Source organism: Rhinopithecus roxellana, unplaced genomic scaffold (genome assembly GCF_007565055.1).
Source record: "Rhinopithecus roxellana isolate Shanxi Qingling unplaced genomic scaffold, ASM756505v1 contig210, whole genome shotgun sequence".
Lineage (NCBI taxonomy): Eukaryota > Metazoa > Chordata > Mammalia > Primates > Cercopithecidae > Rhinopithecus > Rhinopithecus roxellana.
The window spans coordinates 28,075-50,249 of NW_022141948.1; the positions used below are offsets into that span (position 1 = coordinate 28,075).

General features: G+C 46.7%; 1 long non-coding RNA gene across 2 annotated transcripts in view; it reads left to right on the forward strand.

The window, feature by feature from the left end:
- The window catches only part of LOC115895741, a 30,274-nt gene extending 27,488 nt beyond the window's left edge, over positions 1 to 2,786 (forward strand). The window contains exons 3-4 of one of the 2 annotated variants that reach the window (XR_004055870.1): positions 2,318 to 2,464; positions 2,624 to 2,786. This is a non-coding gene — a long non-coding RNA (uncharacterized LOC115895741). Of the gene's footprint in view, positions 1 to 2,317 lie in introns of both variants that reach the window. The other variant, XR_004055869.1, reaches the window with a different exon arrangement.
- The last annotated feature ends 19,389 nt before the right edge of the window (positions 2,787 to 22,175 follow it).

Sequence of the window (22,175 nt, forward strand, 5' to 3'; positions counted from 1 at the left end):
ATCAGTTATTGCCCACGTCCCGGCCTGCGTTGCCATGACGACGCTCCCTCCTGGAAGAGTGGCCAGGCTGGGATTCCGGGGTGGGGATCGCATTCTGCGCCCTCCTGCGGATGCCCCTGCGAGGGATGGAGGGAAGGTGAGTGCAGCCTGACGGGGAGTTGTTTCTAGTCACCCGGTGGCTCAGCGCTGGCCGTGGCCCTGGGCATAGGTGAGGCGCCGCGCACTGTGCCAGGTCATTTCAGAAACGTGTAATTGCCGCCGTGTAATTGCAGCTGTGCAGACAGGTTTATTTTAGACTCTGGAAGTGGAAAGCATGTCCTTTCATCTAAAATCTGTGCTTGCTTTCACTATCAGGAAATAACTTTTTTATATTTAATAAAGTGCACTTAAAATGCTTTAAATGAGATGAAACCTGAAAAATCCAGCCTTCAGAATGACGTTCCCTGTCTTCGGCAATCTGGTTTTAAAAGTTTAAATTTGGAAGTGAGACTTTTTATATGATGGAATATGTTTGTGAAAAATTATATCTCTGTATTTGTAACTGTGCATATGTAGTGTGTAGGTGTGCATGTGTGTACATGTATATATGGGTGTGCAGGTGTGTTATGTATACATATATAGGTGTGTGTGTGTGTCTGTGGTGTGTATACATATATGAGGATGTGTGTTGTGTATGTGTGGCATGTATACATGTATGGGATGTATATGTGTGTATGTGGTGTGTTTTCATGCATGGGGATGTGGGGGATGTATACATGTGTGTTCATGCATGTGTGCATGTGTGTGGTGTGTATATATGTATAGGGATATGGAGGGTATATCAGTGTGTGTGTGTGTGTTTCTCTTGCCCTGCAGACGCCGTGCGTGGCGAATGCCTGTGAACACTGTGCGGCCCCTTCCCGCACTCAGCCCCATCCTGCACCTGGATGGTTCCTGCCTGTCATTCTCTTCACTGCAGTTTGATGCCTGCATTAATCTAATTATCATATTTTAAAATGTAATCCTCATAGAATTATAAATAAAATTCAGTATTACATATCTGCAGCCTTTGATACTTGGAAAACAGAGTCCTTGCTACTAAAGAATTTATTAAATATTAAATTAAATAATTTATTGAATGCATCCTAAATTATGCTTGAACACAATTCATATATAACCAAATACAAGCTATAAGTGAGGCAATTTGGTAATTATACTAACTATCCACAGTGATTTAGGATAAGTGCCATGTGGATCATTGTTAGCTGTGTGTGCAGCCTCACTGTATGATCTCATAATTGCATTGAGGCACTTCACAAAATACCAGTGTCTAGAAATGTTCAGGTAAAGGGCTAGCTTGCATCTTGTTTTCAAATGCGTGGTAGGAATTCACCTCTTTTAGGAATCAGTTTGAGGAATGTCCTGTGAGCACAGCCCAGGCTCACTCTCCGCCCTCTCACAGCAGACCTGGGCTCCAGCTGCACCGCCGCCTCCCCCTGCCACCTCTGTGCCAGCACGGGGGCTCTTCCTCCCTTTCGCCCTGCCCAGTCCTGGTCCTGTGTGAGGTCGCCCCTTCTTTTCTCCTCCCAGGGGAACAAGGGCAGAGTCATTTAAGTTGCGACTCCCCAGTCGTCCTGCAGATAGGCAGGGGGAGCACAGCAGACACAGTGCTAGAGGGCATGGTTCAGAGAGGAGAGTCCACGCTGAGCCTGGACTTCACCATCCCAGGGTCAGGAAGGTGAGGCTGAGAAGGGGTGCCCGTGAGCCAGGAGGATGGACAAGTGCATCGTGTCCAGAGTGAGGTGTTAGGAAACGTCCCACCAAGGAGAGAGCATGGGGCCATCAGACACCCGGGAGTCTAAGAGAGATGGAGACTGAGGACTGGCATTGCGGGTGCACCTGAAAGTCACAGCTGCGGGGACGGAGCCACCTCGGTGGTGAAAACTCAATCAGTGTTGGTCAGCGAGGAAACGGCAGGAGGAGATTGGACTGGTGTGTATGGAAGTCTGTTTTGAGTTTTGCTGTAAAGAGGAGCTGAGACTCAGAGGGGTAGCTGGTGAAAGGATGGATCCAAACAGTGTTGTGTGGTGTGGACATGGGAGTATGAATAGCACGTTGTCCGCTGAGGCAAATGGGAGGATGAGAGGATACAGAGATGTCTCTGGTTTTAATTTAGTAACATTTAATTTCATGCTTGCTAGAGTTGCGACTTTGTTTTGAAGGAGGAAAGCACGGTTGTCTCAACCTCAGGCAACGGGGGTAGACTTTACCACGTGGCCCCAGGACTCTCACTGAGGCCAGTTTACACCTTCATTTAAGACCAAGGCCCCTCTGACAGGTGGGCCTCCATGTGTCTGCTGACCAGGGAGAGCACGGCCACACCGCACAGAAGGCCGCTGCCTTCACCTGCACCTGAGAAGCTGCAGGTCACAGTTCAGCAAATCCCACCAGGGCTTGGAGGTGTGCCAGCAGTACTGTCTGATCTGTGAGTATCTGAATATCGTGTCACAGCCAGGGACACAGATGAAGATGCCATTCTAGGTGATGTGGGGACCCCCCTGAGCCTTGGGTTTAGGAATACATGCCTAGGAATTAGGGCAGGAAGAGACAAGGGCCTGAACTGACTTCTCATCACCTCCTGCAGATATTTCAGGCAGAGGCACCAGCCAGACTCCCTATGCTGTATTTTTGCTGTCAGACCAAGAAGAAAATATTCCTGAAAATCATGGCAGGATGGGACCCTCTGGCCTGAAAAGTACTGTAGCCTCCAAGAGCGGCTGCTCTCACGAACTGCCACACGCTGAATGCCTACAACAGGAATTTCTTAGGGACCTGGAGGCCAGAAGTCTGACATCAAGAAGTCTGACATCTCGAGTTTGGGTTTGGTTTGCGTGTGTCCACGCAAACCCTGCGTCCACGCAAAACGTGTCCCTGGGCAGGGTCATGTTCCCCTGCCTGAGGCGGAGGCTCTGTGGGAGAACCCCTGCTGCCCCTCAGGGCTTCTGGAGCCTCCTGCCACCATTTCATACGCTGAGGCTGTTGTCCCTTCCTCTCTCCAGTTTCTGCCCCTGCCTTCTCCCTGCCTCTTCTCTTCTTTGTGTAGCTCTGTCTTCTCCTCTTCTTAGGACACCAGTCATTGGATCAGAGTGTACCTGGATAACCTGGTCTAGTAAGGGAGGAATTCCTGCCCTGGGGCCATGGAGATGGCCGCACACTTGACACCTGACACTGGCCAGGTGAGGTGTGAGTCACTCTACTCACAGCCCGAGGGAGGAAGACAGGGCCTGCCAGGCAGGGCCACACAGGGGTCACACCTAGGAATGGAATGAACACCCAGGGGCTGTGGAGGGAGGGCTGTGTAGTTCAGAGAAGGCAGTGCCCTGTGTCCTTTATACTATGAAAAAGGCAGGTGCCCCGTGTCCCGTGGGAGGATGTGACGGGCTATGTGAATAATTCCACCAGCTGTCAGGGAACCAAGGCCTGTGATGCAGGGTGAGCACCACTGTGCCCGGCCCTGTGACAAGGAGGGTGGGTGGCTGGGGCCTTGTCCACCGGAGCACGGGGGTGTCCACACATAGACTCAGGCCTTGATTTTAGGCCTTGTAGCCCATGCAGACTGATCTCATCTGGAGATCCTTAACTTCATTAAATCTGCAAAGACTCTGCTTCCAAATAAGGCCAGCTTCAAGGCGCTAGGGGCTAGGACTTGGATATATTATTTTTGGGGGGAAAAGGGACACAACCCACTGCAGGCATCATTGCTGATTTGAATATAAAAGGTGGATTTGTAAATTTTTATTCAAAAAACTTTTGTTACCCTACTGATCTTTTATATTACTATAAAAACCATAGTTTGTTTTAGAGAAATAAAATGAAGAAGCACAAAAAACTGTTTAATCTCTAATAATGGCAACTTTAACCAATGCTAATGATTTATAATATCTCTAGAACATTTTAATCTGCATATGGTGGTTATCATATGCATGCATCATACCAGAATAATGCTTCCCAATTTTTTTTTTTATGTAAGAAGGTTATGGGCCTGTGAGAACATTAAAAATTGAGCATCTGGTGTGCCCTGAAGGTTGGTGGCCCCAACATTCATACATTGGTACCTAGCACCCAATGTGATAGTGTTAAGAGGTGGGTCTTGGGGGTGCGGTGAAGTCCGCAGGCCCCTCCGTCATGGATGGGTCCTGCCCTCATTAAAGGGGCTGGGGGCTCCCTCACCCCTTCTGCTGGACGTGGACGCAGCTGGAAGACACTGTCTTTGAGGGACGTCTGGGGCCCTCACCAGAGCCACCTCTTCCCAGCCTGCAGAACCGGGAGGAAGGGTTTTCTGTGGTTTATAAAGTACCCAGGCTACAGTATTTGGTTATTGAGGCCCCAGCACTCGAAGAGGCATCCCGGAGGCCAGCGTGGCCAGGGTCCTGGCTGTGGGTGAGAACCCGGCCTCAGGAGACCCACAGGTGTGGCCTGGAGGGCCCGGGCTCCCTCGCCAATGCCGTTCCTCGCCTGGACTCCGAGGGTAGGAACCTGCCTGCTCCTCCCGCTCCCCTCCAGGCGCTGCGTGGACACAGGCGGTGGAAGTCCCAGGAGACCCTGCCCCTGTCCCCTGCCCCGCGGGGTGCCGGCGGTGGCCGCCCGGGCAGCAGGAGCGCGCAGGTGGACAGCGGGGATCCCAGCCCCCGTGCGTGGGGTGCTCCTGGCTGTCCCAGGACTCGTCCCCAGGGCGACCCTGGGAGGAGAAGGCCCCGACCCAGCGCCTGCCTGGAAAGGGGAGCCCGGCCTGGGAGGAGCTGCCTGGGACGCCCGCAGACACTGCGCTCCCCGCCCCGCGCCTTCAGGCGGCGCCCGGCTCCCCTCCCCAGGCCTCCCGGGTCGCCTCCCTCCCCTCCCCTCCTCTCGTCCTGCTGTGTTTGCCTCCAGCCTGCCCTAGATTCCCACGCGGCCTCACCCCACAGTGCTGCCCGACTGCTTTGCAGAAGCCAGATGGATTCTGCCTGCCCGGAATGAAGCGGCACCGGGCGCGGGAGGGAGGGAGGGAGGCCCCTGCGCTTTGCCGCCACCGGCGCCTCCTCCCTGGGATGGGGTCTAGGGCTGGTGAGCTCTGCGGGACCCTGCTCAGAGCCGGGCTGCGGCACCACCCGCCGCGGGTGGCCAAAGCAGAAAAAAAGGAAAAATGGGAGTGGGGAATACAAATGTCTCATTTTCTTTTAAAAGTAAGGTCACCATAAATGAGTGCGAAGGGCCTGCGTTCCTCCCGCCGGTCTCTGCGGTGGTTTTTTCCCTAAGGGGCAGGGCGCTGGCGCGGGGTTATTTCGCCTCCTGGATGGTTCAGGAGTCCCTTCCTCTTCCGTGTGCAGTGGCAAGGGTCTGCCTGTGCCTCGCATCCAAAAGCATGTGTCTTCGTTGTTGTTTTTTCTATTGCATTAAAAAGGGGCTGTGGTGATGGATGAACCATTTATTTTTATACTTTTCAAATAAAACAGATTGAATGTAACATTTGGTGGACCGTCTATTCTTCTTTGTGGCAATTTTAGTCTTTTTAAAAAGAGGTTTATTGCAATGCGTTTCAAAGTGAAATATGACGTGGTGTCTGGAGAACATGACACGAGCATGTACTGCTTCCTTTTGACGAGCCATTCTTAAGAGAGTCTTTTCCTGTCATTGTTGGAATACGAAATATTTAGTTGTTCTGTTTAGGAACATTATAGCTCATGCCTTTTGTGCCAACTCCTCAACATTTGAAAGAAAACCGGTTTTTTATGGTTTGTCCTTGAGATGTAATAATGTGCATTAAACTCTAAAGACTAGGACATTGATTTTTCTTTGAAGTCATAATTCCCTTAGCGCTTAAAATAGAAGTATTGTTTCATGAATAACTCAGAGAAACCCATCTGATCTGCATTGTTCCTGGATGGCTTAGTTGTCGTGTGACCTCTGAGAATGAGTTGAATGCTCCAGAGAGAGGTTTTTCAGAGTCTTCTTACGACTTGCATCTTCGTGTAACCATATTCTAACTTGATTTTATTAGCAACTACAAGACTAGAGATCTGTGGCCTGAAAAAGCGACATTTCTCCGGAATGTGGATTTGCAGAGAATATCCTGTTCAGTCTCTTGAAAATGAGGAATTGTCCCTGATTGATCATGGTGATTGGCATCTATTAGCACTTGTATCATGAAATCCTTGGAACACATTCAGTTTCTTAATAAAGTCAGGGTGACTAATTTTGCTGTCCAATGGGTAGAAACAAGCATTAGTCTGGTCTGGGTTCCTCCAGCTCTTAGGACATGTTGGAACAGATTCGCTGTTCTGATGATTCGTCTCTCTGATCACAGGGAGAGCAGAACTCAGCTTTGAAGAAAGGCACCTGCAGAGATCATGGCAGTTCCATTTTGCATTCTGAGTTTGCTCATTTAGGCAAGGGAACCAGAATGCAGGTGTAGTTAGAAATCAGTCTCTCTCCCTGTCTCTCTCTCTCTCTCTCTCGATCTCTCTCCCCTTAAACTTATTGCAATGATGCTCACATTAAAACCTGGTTTTTACTTAAGAAGATTTTATGCTCACCTTTCCAAAGGCCTGACTATGGAAAACGATCAGAAGATGAATGACAGTAAAAACATAATAGTGACACATGGCGTTGGCTCCATGCTAGCTGAGCACCAGACACTGTCATGAGCCTTACATGAGCCTTACATGGCCCGAAAGGGCCATGAGATCATTTAATGTTCATAGTGACCCTGAGAAATAGAAAGTATCATTCTGCCTATTCCACAGTGGGAGAGAAACTAAAGAGATAAGAATATTGGCAGGGCCAAGCTACACATTCAGAAAAAGGTACGTTCTTTTTCTCTGTTACTGTCTTTTGAGCAAAGATCTTTCTTTGTATATTTGACCTATTGCCCTTCTACCACATCTGCATTAGAAGACACAGTTCAATACAGAAACACATGGAGGCACAGGGGAATACGTTCTGGGGAATTAAGTAGGACTGGCTTTTTTAAATTACATGAAACTAAAGGAAATGTATTCACCATCAAATTAAGAAGATTGGAGGATTCCATTGCATTCTTCTGTTTTTAATAATGTGCAATATGCTTTTGAACTGAATAAAGGCCCTTACCTTACATGAATTAGCTTTAAGTGCATTTTATTCAAACTTGAAATTCACTCAACTATCAAACTCTTGTAGTAAAAGAGCTACACTGAATCTCTGTCTCTCTCTCTCCTCCCTCCCCCCGCCTTCTTAATGTGATAATCTTTCTTATTTTACTTCACCAGCTGATGGAGCGGTGGCTTCCAGGAATAAATGGCACAATATTTTGTGTTCCTAAAATAGAAATATGTCCAGTTACATAACAGACCTTGATAAACAGTCTCATGGTGACACTGGTTAATGTTTGCTTGGGTGTAATTTCTAGAAGACAGTATTTAAATAATATCCTGAGCACATTTCTTTGTATTGTCAACCTAAATAACAAACAGAAAGACTCTAAAAAACCATGTTTATCTAGGAATTGCATTGCAATGGGAATACATGTGTCATGGTAAGCTATGTGTGCATTCAGGGAGGTGAGAGAAGACAAAGGTTTTTAAAGGAAAAATGAGGAGGATTATACATTGTTTTGAGATAATTATCCTTGGCTACAAGGATCAATAACAAGGGTGGTGGCAGGTGGAGGCTGGACAGGCAGTTGCTGGACAAGTGTCCTCATAGAAGTATCTGTGTGTTTCCAGAGTGGGGGGTGTTGTGATGGTCTTTTTGCAGGGTTGTGGTTTTTGCAGTCTTTTGTAGCAGTTGTATCTGTGTGTTTCCGGAGTAGGGGGTGTTGTGATGGTCTTTTTGCAGGGTTGTGGTTTTAGCAGCCTTTGTAGCAGCTCTTGTCATCAGGCATTTATTTGTGCATGAAAATCCTCCCTTCATGGCCTTCCCTGGCTCTATTTTTCAGCGTTTTAACCCAACTGACTCTATTTTGAGTCTGACAAGCTTCACAGTACTCGTTATTTAAACACTGCCATCTTAATTATACTATAAAATGATCTCACAAAGAGTGTGGCTTTAAACCGAAAGGGCCATTTACGAGTCTAAGTAATGCTATCTGTGGGAAAATGGCTTCCTGAGTTTCCTCCAACATGTCTTTCCAAATGCCCTTTCAATAGTGCTACAATGTTTCCTTTTTAACTACCCATAAACTGAGCATTTATGGGTTTAAAAAAAAAAAAAAAAACAGCTTTATTGAGGTGTAATTCAAATGACATACAATTCACCCACTTAAAGGGTATGATGCAATCTTGTTTACTAGATTCCTAGATATGTGCAACTGTCCCAAGAGTCAGTTTTACAACATTGACTTCACCTCAAAAAGAAACCTGTACCTTTTAGCAACCCCTCCCGTCCCTCCCACAGCCCTCAGCAGTCACTGGCTCACTTCTTGTCTCTAGGGTTCGCCCTTCCAGATGTTTCATCTGAATGGAATCATTTCCGTGATCCTTTGTGCCACATTCTTTCATGTAACACGGTGTTTTCAGGGTTCATCTGTGTTACAGCATATATCAGTGCTTTATTCTTTTTTATCTATTATATTAAAATATAACTAAGTAATATTCCATTGTATGGATATACCACATTTTGTTAACCCATTCATCTGCTGGTAGGTGTTTGTGTTTATACTTTTTTGGCTATCATGAATAACACTGCTATAAACAAAAACTCAAGTGCAACTTTTTATGTGGACATATGTTCATATTTCTCCTGTGTGGTTTCTTTAAAAACAAATCCTGAATTCTCATATACTCATGTTATCGAAAGTGCTTCCTGTGTTTTCCTCTGATACTATCAACATTTGTCAAAACTTTGTCAAAAGAAAAGGTCAAAGACAAGGGTCCTGGACATCATTGTAATTTTCCTCTGGGTCCTCAGCATTGATTAGGAAGTATTGACTGAGGCTTTACTCATAAACTCATTCAAATAATCACTCTAGGTGGGGCGTGATGGTTCGTGCCTGTAATCCCAGCACACTGGGAGGCCAAAGCGGCAGATCACTTGAGGTCAGGAGTTCAAGACCAGCCTGGCCAACATGGCAAAACCCCATTTTTACTAAAAATATGAAAAAAAAAATCTTAGCAGGGCATGTTGGTCCCAGCTACTCGGGGGGCTGAGGCATGAGAATCATTCAAACCCAGAAGGTAGAGGTTGCAGTGAGCTAAGATTGTGTCACTTCACTCTAGCCTGGGTGACGGAACGAGACTGTGTCTCAAGAAAAAAATATATATATATATATTCTATCCAGAAGCAGAATAGCCAGACTAGCAATTAGTTAAAGAGAATAGTTAGTCTCCTTAAATGTTAATTCTGCACATTTCAAAACCAGTCTGGATCCTGGCACTGAACCACATGGCATCCCCCAGACCACCTATGACAGCCAGCCGCTGCAGAGAGGAAGGATTCCTCATCCTTCTAGTCACATGGTGTCCCCCAGACCACCTGGTCCAGCCGCTGCAGGGAGGATTCCTCGTCCGTCTGAACCACATGGCATTCCCCTGACCACCTGGTCCAGCCGCTGGAGGGAGGAAGGATTCTTCATCCTTCATGGTTCTTCCCTGAGCCGCGTGTCCAGTCAGCATTTCACTGGGTGCTGGCTGTTGGGTGCGCACTGGTGTGTACCCGTCCACACTTTTAGTACATTCACAGGATTGTGCAACCATCACCACAATCTAATTTTAATACTTTTTCGTCAACCCTTAAAGAAATTCCATACCTACGAGCGGTCACTGCCCACCACCACCTGACCTCATTCTGTTCCCCAACCCGAAATAACAACTAATGTCCTCTCAGTGTCTATAATGTGCCTGTTCTGGACATTTCATCTTACATGAAAAGGCGGGTTTTTGTGAGTGGCTTCTTTCCCGTAGCATAACGTTTTCAAGGCTCATCCATGGTGTAGCACGTACCAGTCCTTCATTCTTTTTTATTGCTGAATAATATCCCACTGTAGGACTATCCCATATTTTATTTATTCGTTGACTAGTTGATGGACATTTGGGTAGTTTCTACCTTGTGGCTATTATGAAATATGCTGCTATGAAAATCCCTGTATAAGCTTTGTGTGGACGTCTGTTTTTATTTCTCTTGGGCGTATCCTTAGGAGTGGAGTTGTGGGTCATGTGGTAACTTTATGTTTCACTTTTTGAGGAACTGCCAAACTTCCTTCCACAGAGGCCACTTACATTCCCACTAGCAATGTACATGAATTCCAACTGCACCGCATCCTCACCAGCAGCTGCCATTAGTCTTTTTGGTTCTAGCCATCCTATAGCTGGTATCTCATGGTGGTTTGATTTGCATTTCCGTACTGGGTAATCATGTTGAGCATCTTTTCCTGTGTTAATTGGTCATTTGCATATCATTTTTAAAGAAATGTCTATTCAAAATTTTTCCCCATCTTTCAAACTTGGGTTTTTGTCTTTTTGTTGTTGAGTTGTAGGAATTCTTTACATATTCTGGATACATGATCTTTGTCAGATACATGATTTGCAAATATTTTCACCACTTCTCTGGGTTGTCTGTCCATTTCTTGATGGTGTCAAAGGTTCTCCATATTAATAGTCTCCTGGATCTGTGGTCTCTTCCATTGTTCATGCTTCCGTGTCATCTCTAAGAGCGGCCACCCAGGAGGCACTTGTTTTAAGGACTGAGATAACTTCCCACCTCCAGTCAGTCTCTCTACTCCTGTGTGTTGTCCCTACTTTCAAATTATTGTTTTAAAAGTTGACTTTTAAGACTATACTCTCAGGGGTCATTTCTACAGTTTGTTAAAAGTAGAGTTTTGATAAAAAGTGTCTTGGCTGGGTGCAGTGACTCACGCCTATAGTCCCAGCACTTTGGGAGGCCGAGGCAGTTGGATCACTTGAGGTCAGCAGTTCGAGACCAGCCTGGCCAACATGGTGAAACCCTGTCTCTACTAAAAACACAAAAATTAGCCAGGCACGGTAGCGTGTGCCTGTAGGCCCAGCTACTCGGGAGGCTGAGGCAGGAGAATTGCTTGAACCCAGGAGGCAGAGGTTGTAGTGAGCTGAGATCACACCACTGCACTCCAGCCTGGGTGACAGAGTGAGACTTCATCACACACACAAAAAAATAATAATAAATAAAATATAAAACGTGTGTTTATGAAAACTGTGATGCCACCAAGTATACTAGGAAACGGATTGGCAGCTTTCACTTTCTCTCTAGTACTCCTGTGTCTAGACGAAGGGCTCTTAATGAGGTATGATTTGCCCCTAAGGGACATCTGCCAATGCCTGCAGATGGTCTGGTTGTCAACGCAGGGGATGCTACCAGCATGTAGTAGGTGGAGGCCAAACACCCTGCCAGGCAGGGCAGTCTCTGCTCCACAACAAAGAATGATCCACCCCAGATGACAGCAGGGCCCTGGGCAAGGAGCCCGGTATGGCTGGGACAGCCTGGGGGCTGCCCACAAGCCTTACTGTCCCCGTCCTGCTCTGATTCTGCAGAGAAAGGGGATGCCTTTGAGATGAGCCTGTTTGTACAATTCTTATTTTCATTTTCCTTCATATTCTGTCCTCTGATCCCAAAAGCTTTCCATGTTTTACTAGCATCTTTTATTACTTATGGAAATCCAGTCTAGAGCAAGAACAAAACTATGATCTTTTTTAAAAGAAATAAATAAAAAATGCTGACCAATAAGTTTGCAAAGTTATAAGAACTATTTTTATGACAGCACACACACAGTTTATTCCTGGACTGATACCTCAGTTCTTAAAGGGTTTCAAATATAGCTTATCACCAGATTTAGGTTTAAAAAACATGCATTTTTTTCCATCCATATAAAATATTAGTAGACTTGATTCTCGCTGTGCACTCTAGCCGGTGAAGAACCGTTCAATCCTGGAGGGAGTTGCAGTGCCGGATGCTTTAAGGTGCTTCTCCTCCCCTATTTTGAGATTTAATTGAAGAACAGTGACATATGAATTTAAACGAAATTGTATATACAACCAACCCACACAGAACCTGAATTTATTCTGAGTGTGGAAGGAATATTTGCTTCTTAAAAAGAGAGCTAGAGAAAGTGAGAGAGAGAATTTACCTTTGAGAGATAAAGAAATCAAGGAAGTTTTTAATATTCCTAAATGTAGACATAGGAATAATATTTATTATTTGAAGAAATAGGAAGAATATTGAAGAACTGAAATATCAGCAAGCGAATAAATTGTGTATGTGCTATTATAATATTTATTTTCTTATTCCTACTTACCTTTGAAGATATACAGATCTCCAATTAGCACATGAAAATACGCTCAACCTCATTATCCAGTAAGGAAATGCAAAGTGAGAGAGAGAATTTGCCTTTAAGAGATTCCACAATTCTCCCTAAACATTGTCTGTCCCGGTGAGAAACTGACTAGTTCCATTTATCTCCAAACCTACATGTTTGAGCTTTTCCCTGAGCCCTGCTTCCCCACGGTGGCCGTGGCCATGGGTGGCACTGCCTCGTGCCCACCCACCAGGTGCCACTGCCTGCCTGGGCACTACCATCTGCCCGTCAGGGTGAGAGCTCAGCGTCCCTCCAAGCTCAGTGTACTGCGTGGCTGCTCTTGGGTGAGGTCCCCTTCTCAGAGAAATGGTCCTAGGCCCGCTACCCCTGGTCCGGAAGACCCTTTTCCAACCACTCTGAGCACGTCGGAACCGTCTCCTTTTTGCCGACTCTGCAGCCGTGAGGCTGGGGACTCCCAGTCTTGGTCGTTTGTCGGGGCTGGGGATGAGGTGTCCTGCTGTGGGACACTCTTGCTTTCAAGTCTCCTCTCCTGCTGGCCTCGGTGATGGCTGAGCTGCTGACTCATCCCCGGGCTCATGGAGCTGCAGTCTGGGGAGGGCGCTGGGCAGCGGTGCCTAGGGCACAGCCAGCCTCCTGGAGTCTCAGTGCTGACGCTGCCTGGTGCTCCCAGCTTCACAGGGTCACAGGCAAGGACCAGCACAGGATTGGAGCATCCTCATTGGCTGGAGCCCACCCCACCCCAGGGGCAGCCCCTGCCACCCAAGACAGGAGAGAGGAACGGAGCCCCAGCACAGGGCACGGGACGGAACCCACCTGTCAGGATCGGGCCCCCTCTCTGCGGATCTGCTATCCAACTCTGGAGTTACTCTTCAGCCCTCGGCTCAAGTCCTCATGTGACAGCTTCCAGAGAAATGAGTTCTCCAGGGTCCAACCATATCCTTATGGGAAGACGGCTTCGAATTTCCTGATTCTGGCTGAACGCAGAGATAGTGAAAGCTGTAAACAACTTTATGGGATCTTCTGCTGCAGTCGGAGCTGATAAGCACTTTGTGACATGAACCTTCTTTCTACTCCTTTCTCCAGAAGTGGTCACATGAGGACTTACGGGAAGGGCTGAAGAGCAGCTTCCAAATATTAAAAACTTCCTTCATTCCTGGGAAGTGACTGATCAGACAGCAAGAAACCTGGGAGGGCGGGTGGTGGAATGACAGGGAGAGAAGAGGGGCAGTTGAAAGTGGAGGTAGGAAGGGAGACGAAAAGCAGCTTTCAGCCCCTTGTAAGATGCTGTTTGCCATGTGGCTGTGTTGCTTTGTGACCTGGAAAGCGACTCACACAGCATGAGTGCGTCTCCTGAACATGCAAGATGTCAAGACACATCACAAGGGCAGATGAGAGGGCTTGAGGGCTGGTTTGGGATTAGCCATGAAAATGCATCTTCCACTGTTAGAGCGGATAACTGTCCTTCAGCTGCTGGGGCTGGAAGATAAGGAGGCCCACGGCAGCACGTGGGTCTGCAGAGAGCCCTCCCTGGACAGGCAGGCCTGGCGGATACAGCTCTTGGTGAGGATGGCCCGGGGATAATCACTCCACATGGATGGTTCCATTACCTGTCTCTTGACTTCAGTCTAGAAATTGGCACATGTAAGACCTCCACTCTCCCTGAATTAAAACAGCATTCCTCCCACGGTGATCCTGGTTAAGTCTAGATTCTATAATGTGCCTTATTTTCCAAAGAAAATTGTTAGTTTTGTGACATGTTCCTCTGGGATTATCCTAACGAGTAGTTCCAAATCCTGCCTGTGCTGAGAGTCACCTGCGGGAGTGTAGACCAGGGGGCAAAAATCTCGTGAGTGCAGGACAAGCTCTGCAGGCCCGTCGGAGGCCACTGCCCTGGGCCAGCCCTGCATCGAGGAATCATGGACTTAAATCCCTCAGCAAAACCTAGTCCAAGCAAGGACCCTGCCCCACCACAGGGCTATGCTGTGTCTTTTCTTTAACAGGTGTCTAGAGTTATTCACCTTGTCATCTACCCAGACACTTCTGGGAAATGGTTTAGAAGGCAGTGAGGGCCTGGGATTCACCTAGTGTAGGTGCCAGCCATGGGCTCTAGTTTGCAGGGGGAAGTATTTTCAGAAGAAGGATTAAAAAGGAACTGTTTTATTTTTATTTTATCTTATTTTATTTATTTATTTATTTATTTATTTATTTATTTATTTATTTATTTATTTATTTTGTGACGGAGTCTCACTCTTGTCGCCCAGGCTGGAGTGCAGCCTGGAGTGCTTACGGCAACCTCCACCTCCCGGGTTCAAGCAATTCTCCTGCCTTAGCCTCCCAAGTGGCCGGGATTACAGGTGCCTACCACCACACCCAACTAATCTTTGTGTATTTTTAGTAGTGATGGGGTTTCACCATGTTGGCCAGGCTGGTCTTGAACTCCTGACCTCAGGTGATCCTCCCGCCTCAGCCTCCCAAAGTGCTGGGATTATAGGTATGAGCCACCACACCCGGCCTGTTTTATTTTAATTTTATACCAAACACACGGCACTGAATCTGTGCCAGGCACTCTGTAAATATTAACTCTCTTTGTCTTCCTGATAACAATAAGAGGTACTATTATTCTCCCTCTTGTACAAACGAGGAAACAGAGGCACAGAGACACTGAGCCACTTGCCCTTGATCGCACAGCTATTAAGGGTGGAGTGGGATTGGTGCCTCGGCGCCTGGCCCCAGAATGCTCTCAGCGCTGGTCCCTGTGTCTGGGAGCTTGAGCTCCTGGTGGTTTGCACGCCTGCTGGCTGGAATCAGGTGTGTGTTTAACCTCATACTCAAAAATTTGTGTGAGTGGCCCTTTTCTCAAGAATCATTAAACACATTTTTAACTTGAGTGGTCACCAATGTATTTAATAATAACTGCTCTGCGGAAGGTCAGGAAGGGTGGAAGGACGTGAAACAGCCGCAAGCACAGTCGCTCCAGCTTTGCATTGCTACGGAACGAATGACTGCAAACCTCAGCACTGAAGCCGCTGCAGCTGCATTAGCTCTCCGGACTTTGTGAGCCGGGATTCAGGTAGACTCAGCAGCAATGGTACCGCCTCGGTGGTCTCAGAGGGCAGCTGAGGCCTCTGCATGGCCCAAGCCCTCTGCAGGTACAGCTGGGCCAGGGGGAGCTGCTGGGAAACTGCCTCACCAGGCTCCCCTCTCCATGTGACCTCAGGACCTCCCCAGGTGGACTCCCCTGTGGGGCAATCAAACAGCCCACCTGTTGACTCAAGAGGTCCTCATTAAGGTCAGGCCAAGTGCCAGCACAGTGCCAAACCCACCCTGCTGTGTTAGCGGGACCACCAGGGCCAGTCCAATTCCAGGAAAGGAAAACGGACTCGCCTCTCCTTGGGACAAGTGTTCAAACCCGGGCAGCCCTCTTTCACGCATCACACTGAGGGACACGCAGTCGATTCTGAATTAAAGGCTGCCAGTTGAATAGCATAAACCGTCACCGCCATTCCATAACTCACACTCACAGTGCTCTTCGATTTATTCAAATCAAAGTTTGAAAGATTGCGAAGGTTCGTGATGCATTTAATTGAATCCCTCCGTATGCATTAAGGTATGATATTCAGATGAGCATTTTATGCTCATTGCCTTTGAAGGCCAACAGCCCCCTGAGACCAGCAAGGGTCTAATAGTAATGTCCACCACACAATTTGCAGTCAATAGTATAATGCCTAATTTCATTTCCACTCTTAGCCTAATCTCTTCCATCAGATTTTCATATTGTTCTGTATGGAAAGTCCCCTTAGTGCGGTGTGCACGGTTTTATGGGTGATTGGCTCCTGTGCGTTTAAAACCACCTGTTCTGAGGATGTTAAACAGAGCTCTTCCATGTGTGCATTCAAGACAAGTTCACGCAGGTCTTCAAAGCAGTAGAAACCAGTTTGTCTCTAAGCAAAACATCATCGTGTTTTGGCAGTTTTCTTCTCTCTGCTATAGTCAAAGAGGGGCTTGCATAGCAAAATCAGGTGGCAGCACCCTCAGCCCCATCCTCTCCCAAACCCTGGGGGCTGCAGCGACACCCTCAGCCCGCTGCTCCTGGAGGGGGCAGAGGACCCACCTTCTCACTGCCGTATGGATGTGTCAGGCACTCTCTAGGCCAGCGGTGCATGTGATGGACGTTTTGATGGATGGCTAAATGTATCATACGATTCATTATCCTTTTAAGAGGAGTTAGGAGTGTTTTCTCTTATCAATTCCATTTTAATGTTAGCTATAACAAAAACATAGTTTCATGGTTTGTGCAAAAATTCACTCATTTTGCTCAAAGGTAATTAATAAATGCACCCTATTTGATGCAGAAACCACATCTCCAGAAGGTGATTCCATCCCTGGGAGAAGCTTCCAGACAAGAAGGGCAAGAGAGTAGATACTTCAGTGATTGCACCTGCTGTTAGAGAAGCCACTTCTCCTCCATTCTGGATCTGGGAGAGGACGGATTGAGATCTCACAAGCTCTATCAGATAGTCTTTTAGATATTTAGAGGTTCGTTTTTCCTGCAGTATCCTCTTTAAACACCCACAGTTTTTTTAAAATCCAAGGTAGTATTCCCTAGAACATGTGGATAATCTAAACACAATTTAGCAAACTGATTACAGATAAATTAAAACTTTTGTTTGTAATTTTCTATTTAGTTGCTGTGATCTTTACATGAATGTTTCTTACTGGCTGTTCACTTACTGCATATTAGACGTAGACCGCCTAGGCAGGCACTGCTAATGATACTCCAACGGTTTACGCAATTATAAGGGCGTTCTGCACTGAACTGAGGTTGAGGAATGCAGGCTGTGTCTGGAAATCGATTTCCCATGAAATCATGGACTTTGGTTCCACCCCAGCTGTGCCTGGGTTCCCTTTCCTTCCCGCAGTGGCCCCTGCTTGTTTTCCTTTGACCCCACCACTTTCACCATGTTCCCTGAGCGTCTCCTCCTCCCAGGCCTGGATGGGGGCCAGACACTGAAGCCCAGTTCTCCTTGTAGCTTGCTGCCAAAGCCTTATGGCCTTTCCATATCACAGGCTTATAGTCCTGTTGACCAAAGAAAAAGAATCCTACAAAAGTGTGATACATATGGCCTAACCCTGCAGTTTCTGACTCCTTTGGAGAAGTAAACTTGGAAACCTATCCATTTCCCTTGAGACCCGGGCTCACTGAACCCATCGTCTTCTGACCCCACAATCAGTACAAGTCTCATGGACCTTTCTAGAAGCAGCTAAGCCTAAAAGTGGGAGAAACAGAAAAATCAATGCCCCTATGTGGCACTGTCTACCTCCAAGGACCCCAGACTGGGGTCCCAGGTGCAAAATCCTCAGACCTCTGTTCAGATCAGAAGCAACTCTTTCTATGCATTTGCCCAAGGTTTTGGTCTCATCTCTGAGCTAAGGACCCTGTGAATGTGCACGAGTCGGCGTCACTGCTCCTGGCCTTGGTGGTGAGATGAGTGGTTGGGCTGGTCTCTACAGTCTTTCTCATTGTGAAAGTCTATCTCATTTCATTTCCGATAAGTACATCGAAAGTAACAGTTATCATGGTGATCTTTTAGCTTGAGAATAAAATGTGTGAAGTTGGGTTTGACTGTGAACTGGCAGAAGGCAAGAGAATACACCCATCAAGCTGGCTGAAGGGCAGTTGTTAGTTTTCAGCAGGGTCTGCATGTCCTGCAAGCCAGGCAGGATCCACCCTTATTCTGGACTATTTTTTTCCAGGATGTTTACATAATGAACAGGCTGAGAAGATAGACAGTGTGTCTATGTGCAGCAGATGACAGGTCTTGGAAGATATAATGTCTCCCTCTGGAGCAGGCACTGGCAGAGCTACTGACAATTCTAAAGAATTCAGGTTTTCTATATGGGGGTTCATTTCCTGCCACTCAACCCACTGCATACAGACAGCTACCTGGGCCCGTTCACATGGCTCCTGTGTGAAATGGGTATTAGGGAACCTATGCCAAAATGGTGAAATGTCGGTACTGCTGTGAAGAGTAACTCGCCCTTTGTCTCTGACCCAGGAATCTCATTCCTTCATGAGCATCCACAAAACTTAGCTTTCGAGTAGATAAAATCTCAGATGTACCACTGTTCTTAACATAAGCCTAGCGTTGACCCTCTTTGTAAAACTAGATAATGCTGAAATTCCTTTTATAATCCAGTCTTTTTATATATATACATATAAAATACTTATAAAAGTTTAAAGAGAGCAAAAATATGTAAGATGAAAAATAAGCCGGTTTACCTCTACCTGATCAACCTTTGACTTTCTGGGATTGGAAATGAAATTAGCTGAACAGATTCTGGATCCTGAAAAAGTATTTGGAAGTATTCGTTCTCAACCAAGTTTCATTCGAACTCCTAGAAATGTCTGACATGGATTAATTGGAGAGGAATCCAAGACAGGGCAATGGCAGTGGGCGGAGACTCCGAAAGAACATGTTGCTGCCAGCGAGGAGGGTTGACTACTGCTGACGATGGCTGAACAGGCCAGGCGTCCTAAAAGCAGTGAGCTTTCCTCCAGAGAAATGTGCACATCTGCAGTCCTCATAATGATGCCGCAAGATGGGGACCATTATCTTCATGGGGAAATTGAGGTGGAGGGAGCTTGACTCGCTTAAGGTCTCACTTTGAGTAGCTGCGCTGCGGGCGGCACCACATCCCCCTGGTGCACGATCACCTGTTTCTGCTGCCACACCAGGAGTCCCGGGCCAGAGCCCCTGAGAGGTGGCTGTGATGGTTCTGGGAAAGAAATAAGGGCTTCTTCGGATGACAGTGTCAAGCTAAGAGGCTACTGATCTGCATTTTCAATAGTTTTGTGTGCTGCAAAAAAGCAATTTCCACTTACTGAATGCTCTTCACAGTGACCACACAGAAAAGTAGGATTATAACGTTCATTTCAAAGCTGAGCAGACAGAGGTACAGAAACTTATTTTCCCTGTTACCCAGGCAGTCAGCTTCTGAGAGCCTGAGGTCTTGGCTGTCATGCAAGTAATGATTTTGATACGACGTACATGTGTTGCAGACCCTGATGCCCCTGAATTATTTTCTGCAAAGATCTGGGTGGATTAGATCTGTCTACGGCAGGGAATATGGCAGAAGGTAAAGAAAACTTAAAGAAATATCTGCCTTTTAGTAGCATCCCCTCCAAAATGACCTAAGGCTCAAAATATGTGTGGTGCTGTGAGAAACAACAGGCCATATTCAGATTTGTGCATAGAAATGAGATGAGAATTATGAGGCAGGAGGTGAGAGGAGGCGGAGGGGTGTGTACACCGGCAGGATCCTAAGCCTTTAAAGGCCAAGCAGCTGGTATATAGGTGCCGCATATGACTGTGTCGCCCGTGATGTCATAGGAAGTTTCGGCTGGGTTTGGTTTTTTTTGTTTGTTTGTTTTGTTTTTAAAAGAAGGTCAGTCAAGTATAAGATTCAGAAGGAACATGTTGCTTTAAGGAAGGGGAAGGCAGTTGCAACTTCTCTTGTTAAACATCCTAGGAATTTTAGAAATATGAATCACTGTGTAATTTTTCTTCTGGGAAATCTCAGAAAAAATAAACGCGGTGCATTTCCTACATTGACACTCTCCAGTGTGACGGACAGGGCTTGGCTCAGCATGTTTAATTGGATAGTCGCCATCTGACATTCTGGGCTTGCTTTTCTAGCTTTCTTTTTGAAGCACCTGATTTGGCTTACTACCTTATTTTCTTTGTATGCTCAGCTCCTGGGCAGGGTTTGGTGCAAGCATGGGTGGGAACGAGTGGGTGAGTGGCAAGGTACTGAGGACACAGAACCAAGACAAGACTTTTATCTGCTTCTAGGCCAGTGATTCTCCACTCAAGGCTTCGAGTGTCCAAGGAGAGAATATAGTCATGGGTTCTTAGTTCTGTTTCTGGTTGGGTCAGTAAAAGCCGCTTCCTCATCCTCTGTTCTGGTTATCACTAGAGACAGAAACTAACATGGCTTCAGGTTGCGAAAAGCCTAAAACAAAACAGAACAGAATAGCAACAACAAGATAAGACGGGCTGGACAAGCTTAGGACATCTCGGGAAATGCAGTATTTTTTAAGGGAATGAAAAATTCTCAAAATCAGTTCTTAGCTGTGTTGAATAAAGCAGCCTGTGGTGGACCATGACTCCAAGTCTAACATACAACTGTTTTTGCAGGTGAGAGTCACTTTGTAACATGTTTCAACACCTTCCTCTCGTGATAAGCAGTTTCTAGTCTGAATCAGGACTTTGAGAATATGCTGTATAATGTTTGTAGCAATAGCAAGCGTTTTCCTCTCTCTCAGCCTTTTTTGTGGTGATTAGAAACTTACCCTCTGGGCCATTCCTCCTGAAATTGCCACCTCCAGACCATCAATCTTTTAAAAATGTAAGGCTAATTATAAGCGTATTTTCACCTACAACGTGTGTGTGCGTGTGTGCTGTGTGCATGTGCGTGCCATGTGTGCACGTACATGAGTAGCTGTACCTAGTAGGAGATCTCTCAGACTTGGCTGGACGCTCTGGCTACGCAGAAACAAGCAGCTGAGTGGGGTCCTCAAAACCAACCAGGATTCCACCTGCCGACGTCCTGGCTGTGACTGCTTTGGAAAGTTTGACTCCATGCTATCCTTTGCTTCTCCACTGGTTCTGATGAAGAAAACGGAATTGCACTTCCCCGGGGCGGGAGAGGGTGGACCTCTGATTTCCCAGAGCCCCTCCGGTCACCTGCCCCAGAGCCCTGTGCCGGGCCACACTGACGCCAGGGAAAACTCGTCACTTAAGGGTTAGCGGTCAAGGCTGGGTAGAGGTTTTTTGTTTTTGTGTTTTTACACACAGAGAAAATGAGACTAATTGCTGGTGTATAATGGATTAGGAGACTGTCATTTCGTTTGTTCCAAAAAAAGATACACTTTTTTCTCTGTCGTCTTTCACCATGCGTGTTGACGTCCCGAGCTGTTCATGCTCCTTACGATGCAGGAGAATGTGTTCGCTTCCTGGGGCTTCTGCGGCACATTCCCACACACCTTCTAAAATTGTTATGGATAAGAAGTAGATTCTTACACAGGTCAGCGCCCACATATTTAGGCTGATGAAAAAGAAAATTGCTGCAAATAGTATGAAGCAGCCATCCTTGCTTGAAATGCATGTCGACACCTACAGTGACAGGTTCCATTTGGACTCAGACAACTTGAACTCTTTTGGGCAATGGCGCAGGGGGGCCTGAGCCACCAGGACCCATCCCCTCTTATAAGTCTGCAGGAAGCTCTTGTTTTATCATCATGAAAATCACATCACTTTTGACACATCATCTCCATTATTATTCATTCTGCTAGTAGACATTTTGCTTACAGGAAATGTGTTCATCGTAGGGCATTATTTTTTTTTTTTTTTGGAATAGCAATATCGGGTCTCAAAAACAAGCCTTATATTTGAGTAGAAATTAGTCATGAAATTTCCCAGGCCAGTGTACTTTCTGCACACGTGCTGTGTCCCTGTATGACCTAGAAATGTTGAACCATCAGAGTTGAGTTGAGAAGGTGGAGAAAATGGCAGCTTTGGAGTCCTGTCTGCCATCACTATTCACGGTCTACCTGTGGCCACTTTGGTGTGAGGGATAAATAGAGTGGACGCACCATCGCGGTGGGACCGACGTGCGCACAGGCTGGTGCACAGGACACAAACTTCCTCTTCACGCTTTTGCTGCCCACAGCCTCGAAACCAGCCTAGGAAGTGGATACAGAGAAGTGGCTGCTGCTAGGTTACCCTCTCCACGCACTTAAAGCAAAGTGATGTGATGTAAATATCAGCTTTCACTCCGCACCTGAAATGCCTCATTTCTAATATGCGGCATTATTCTACTCTCCAGTGAGAAG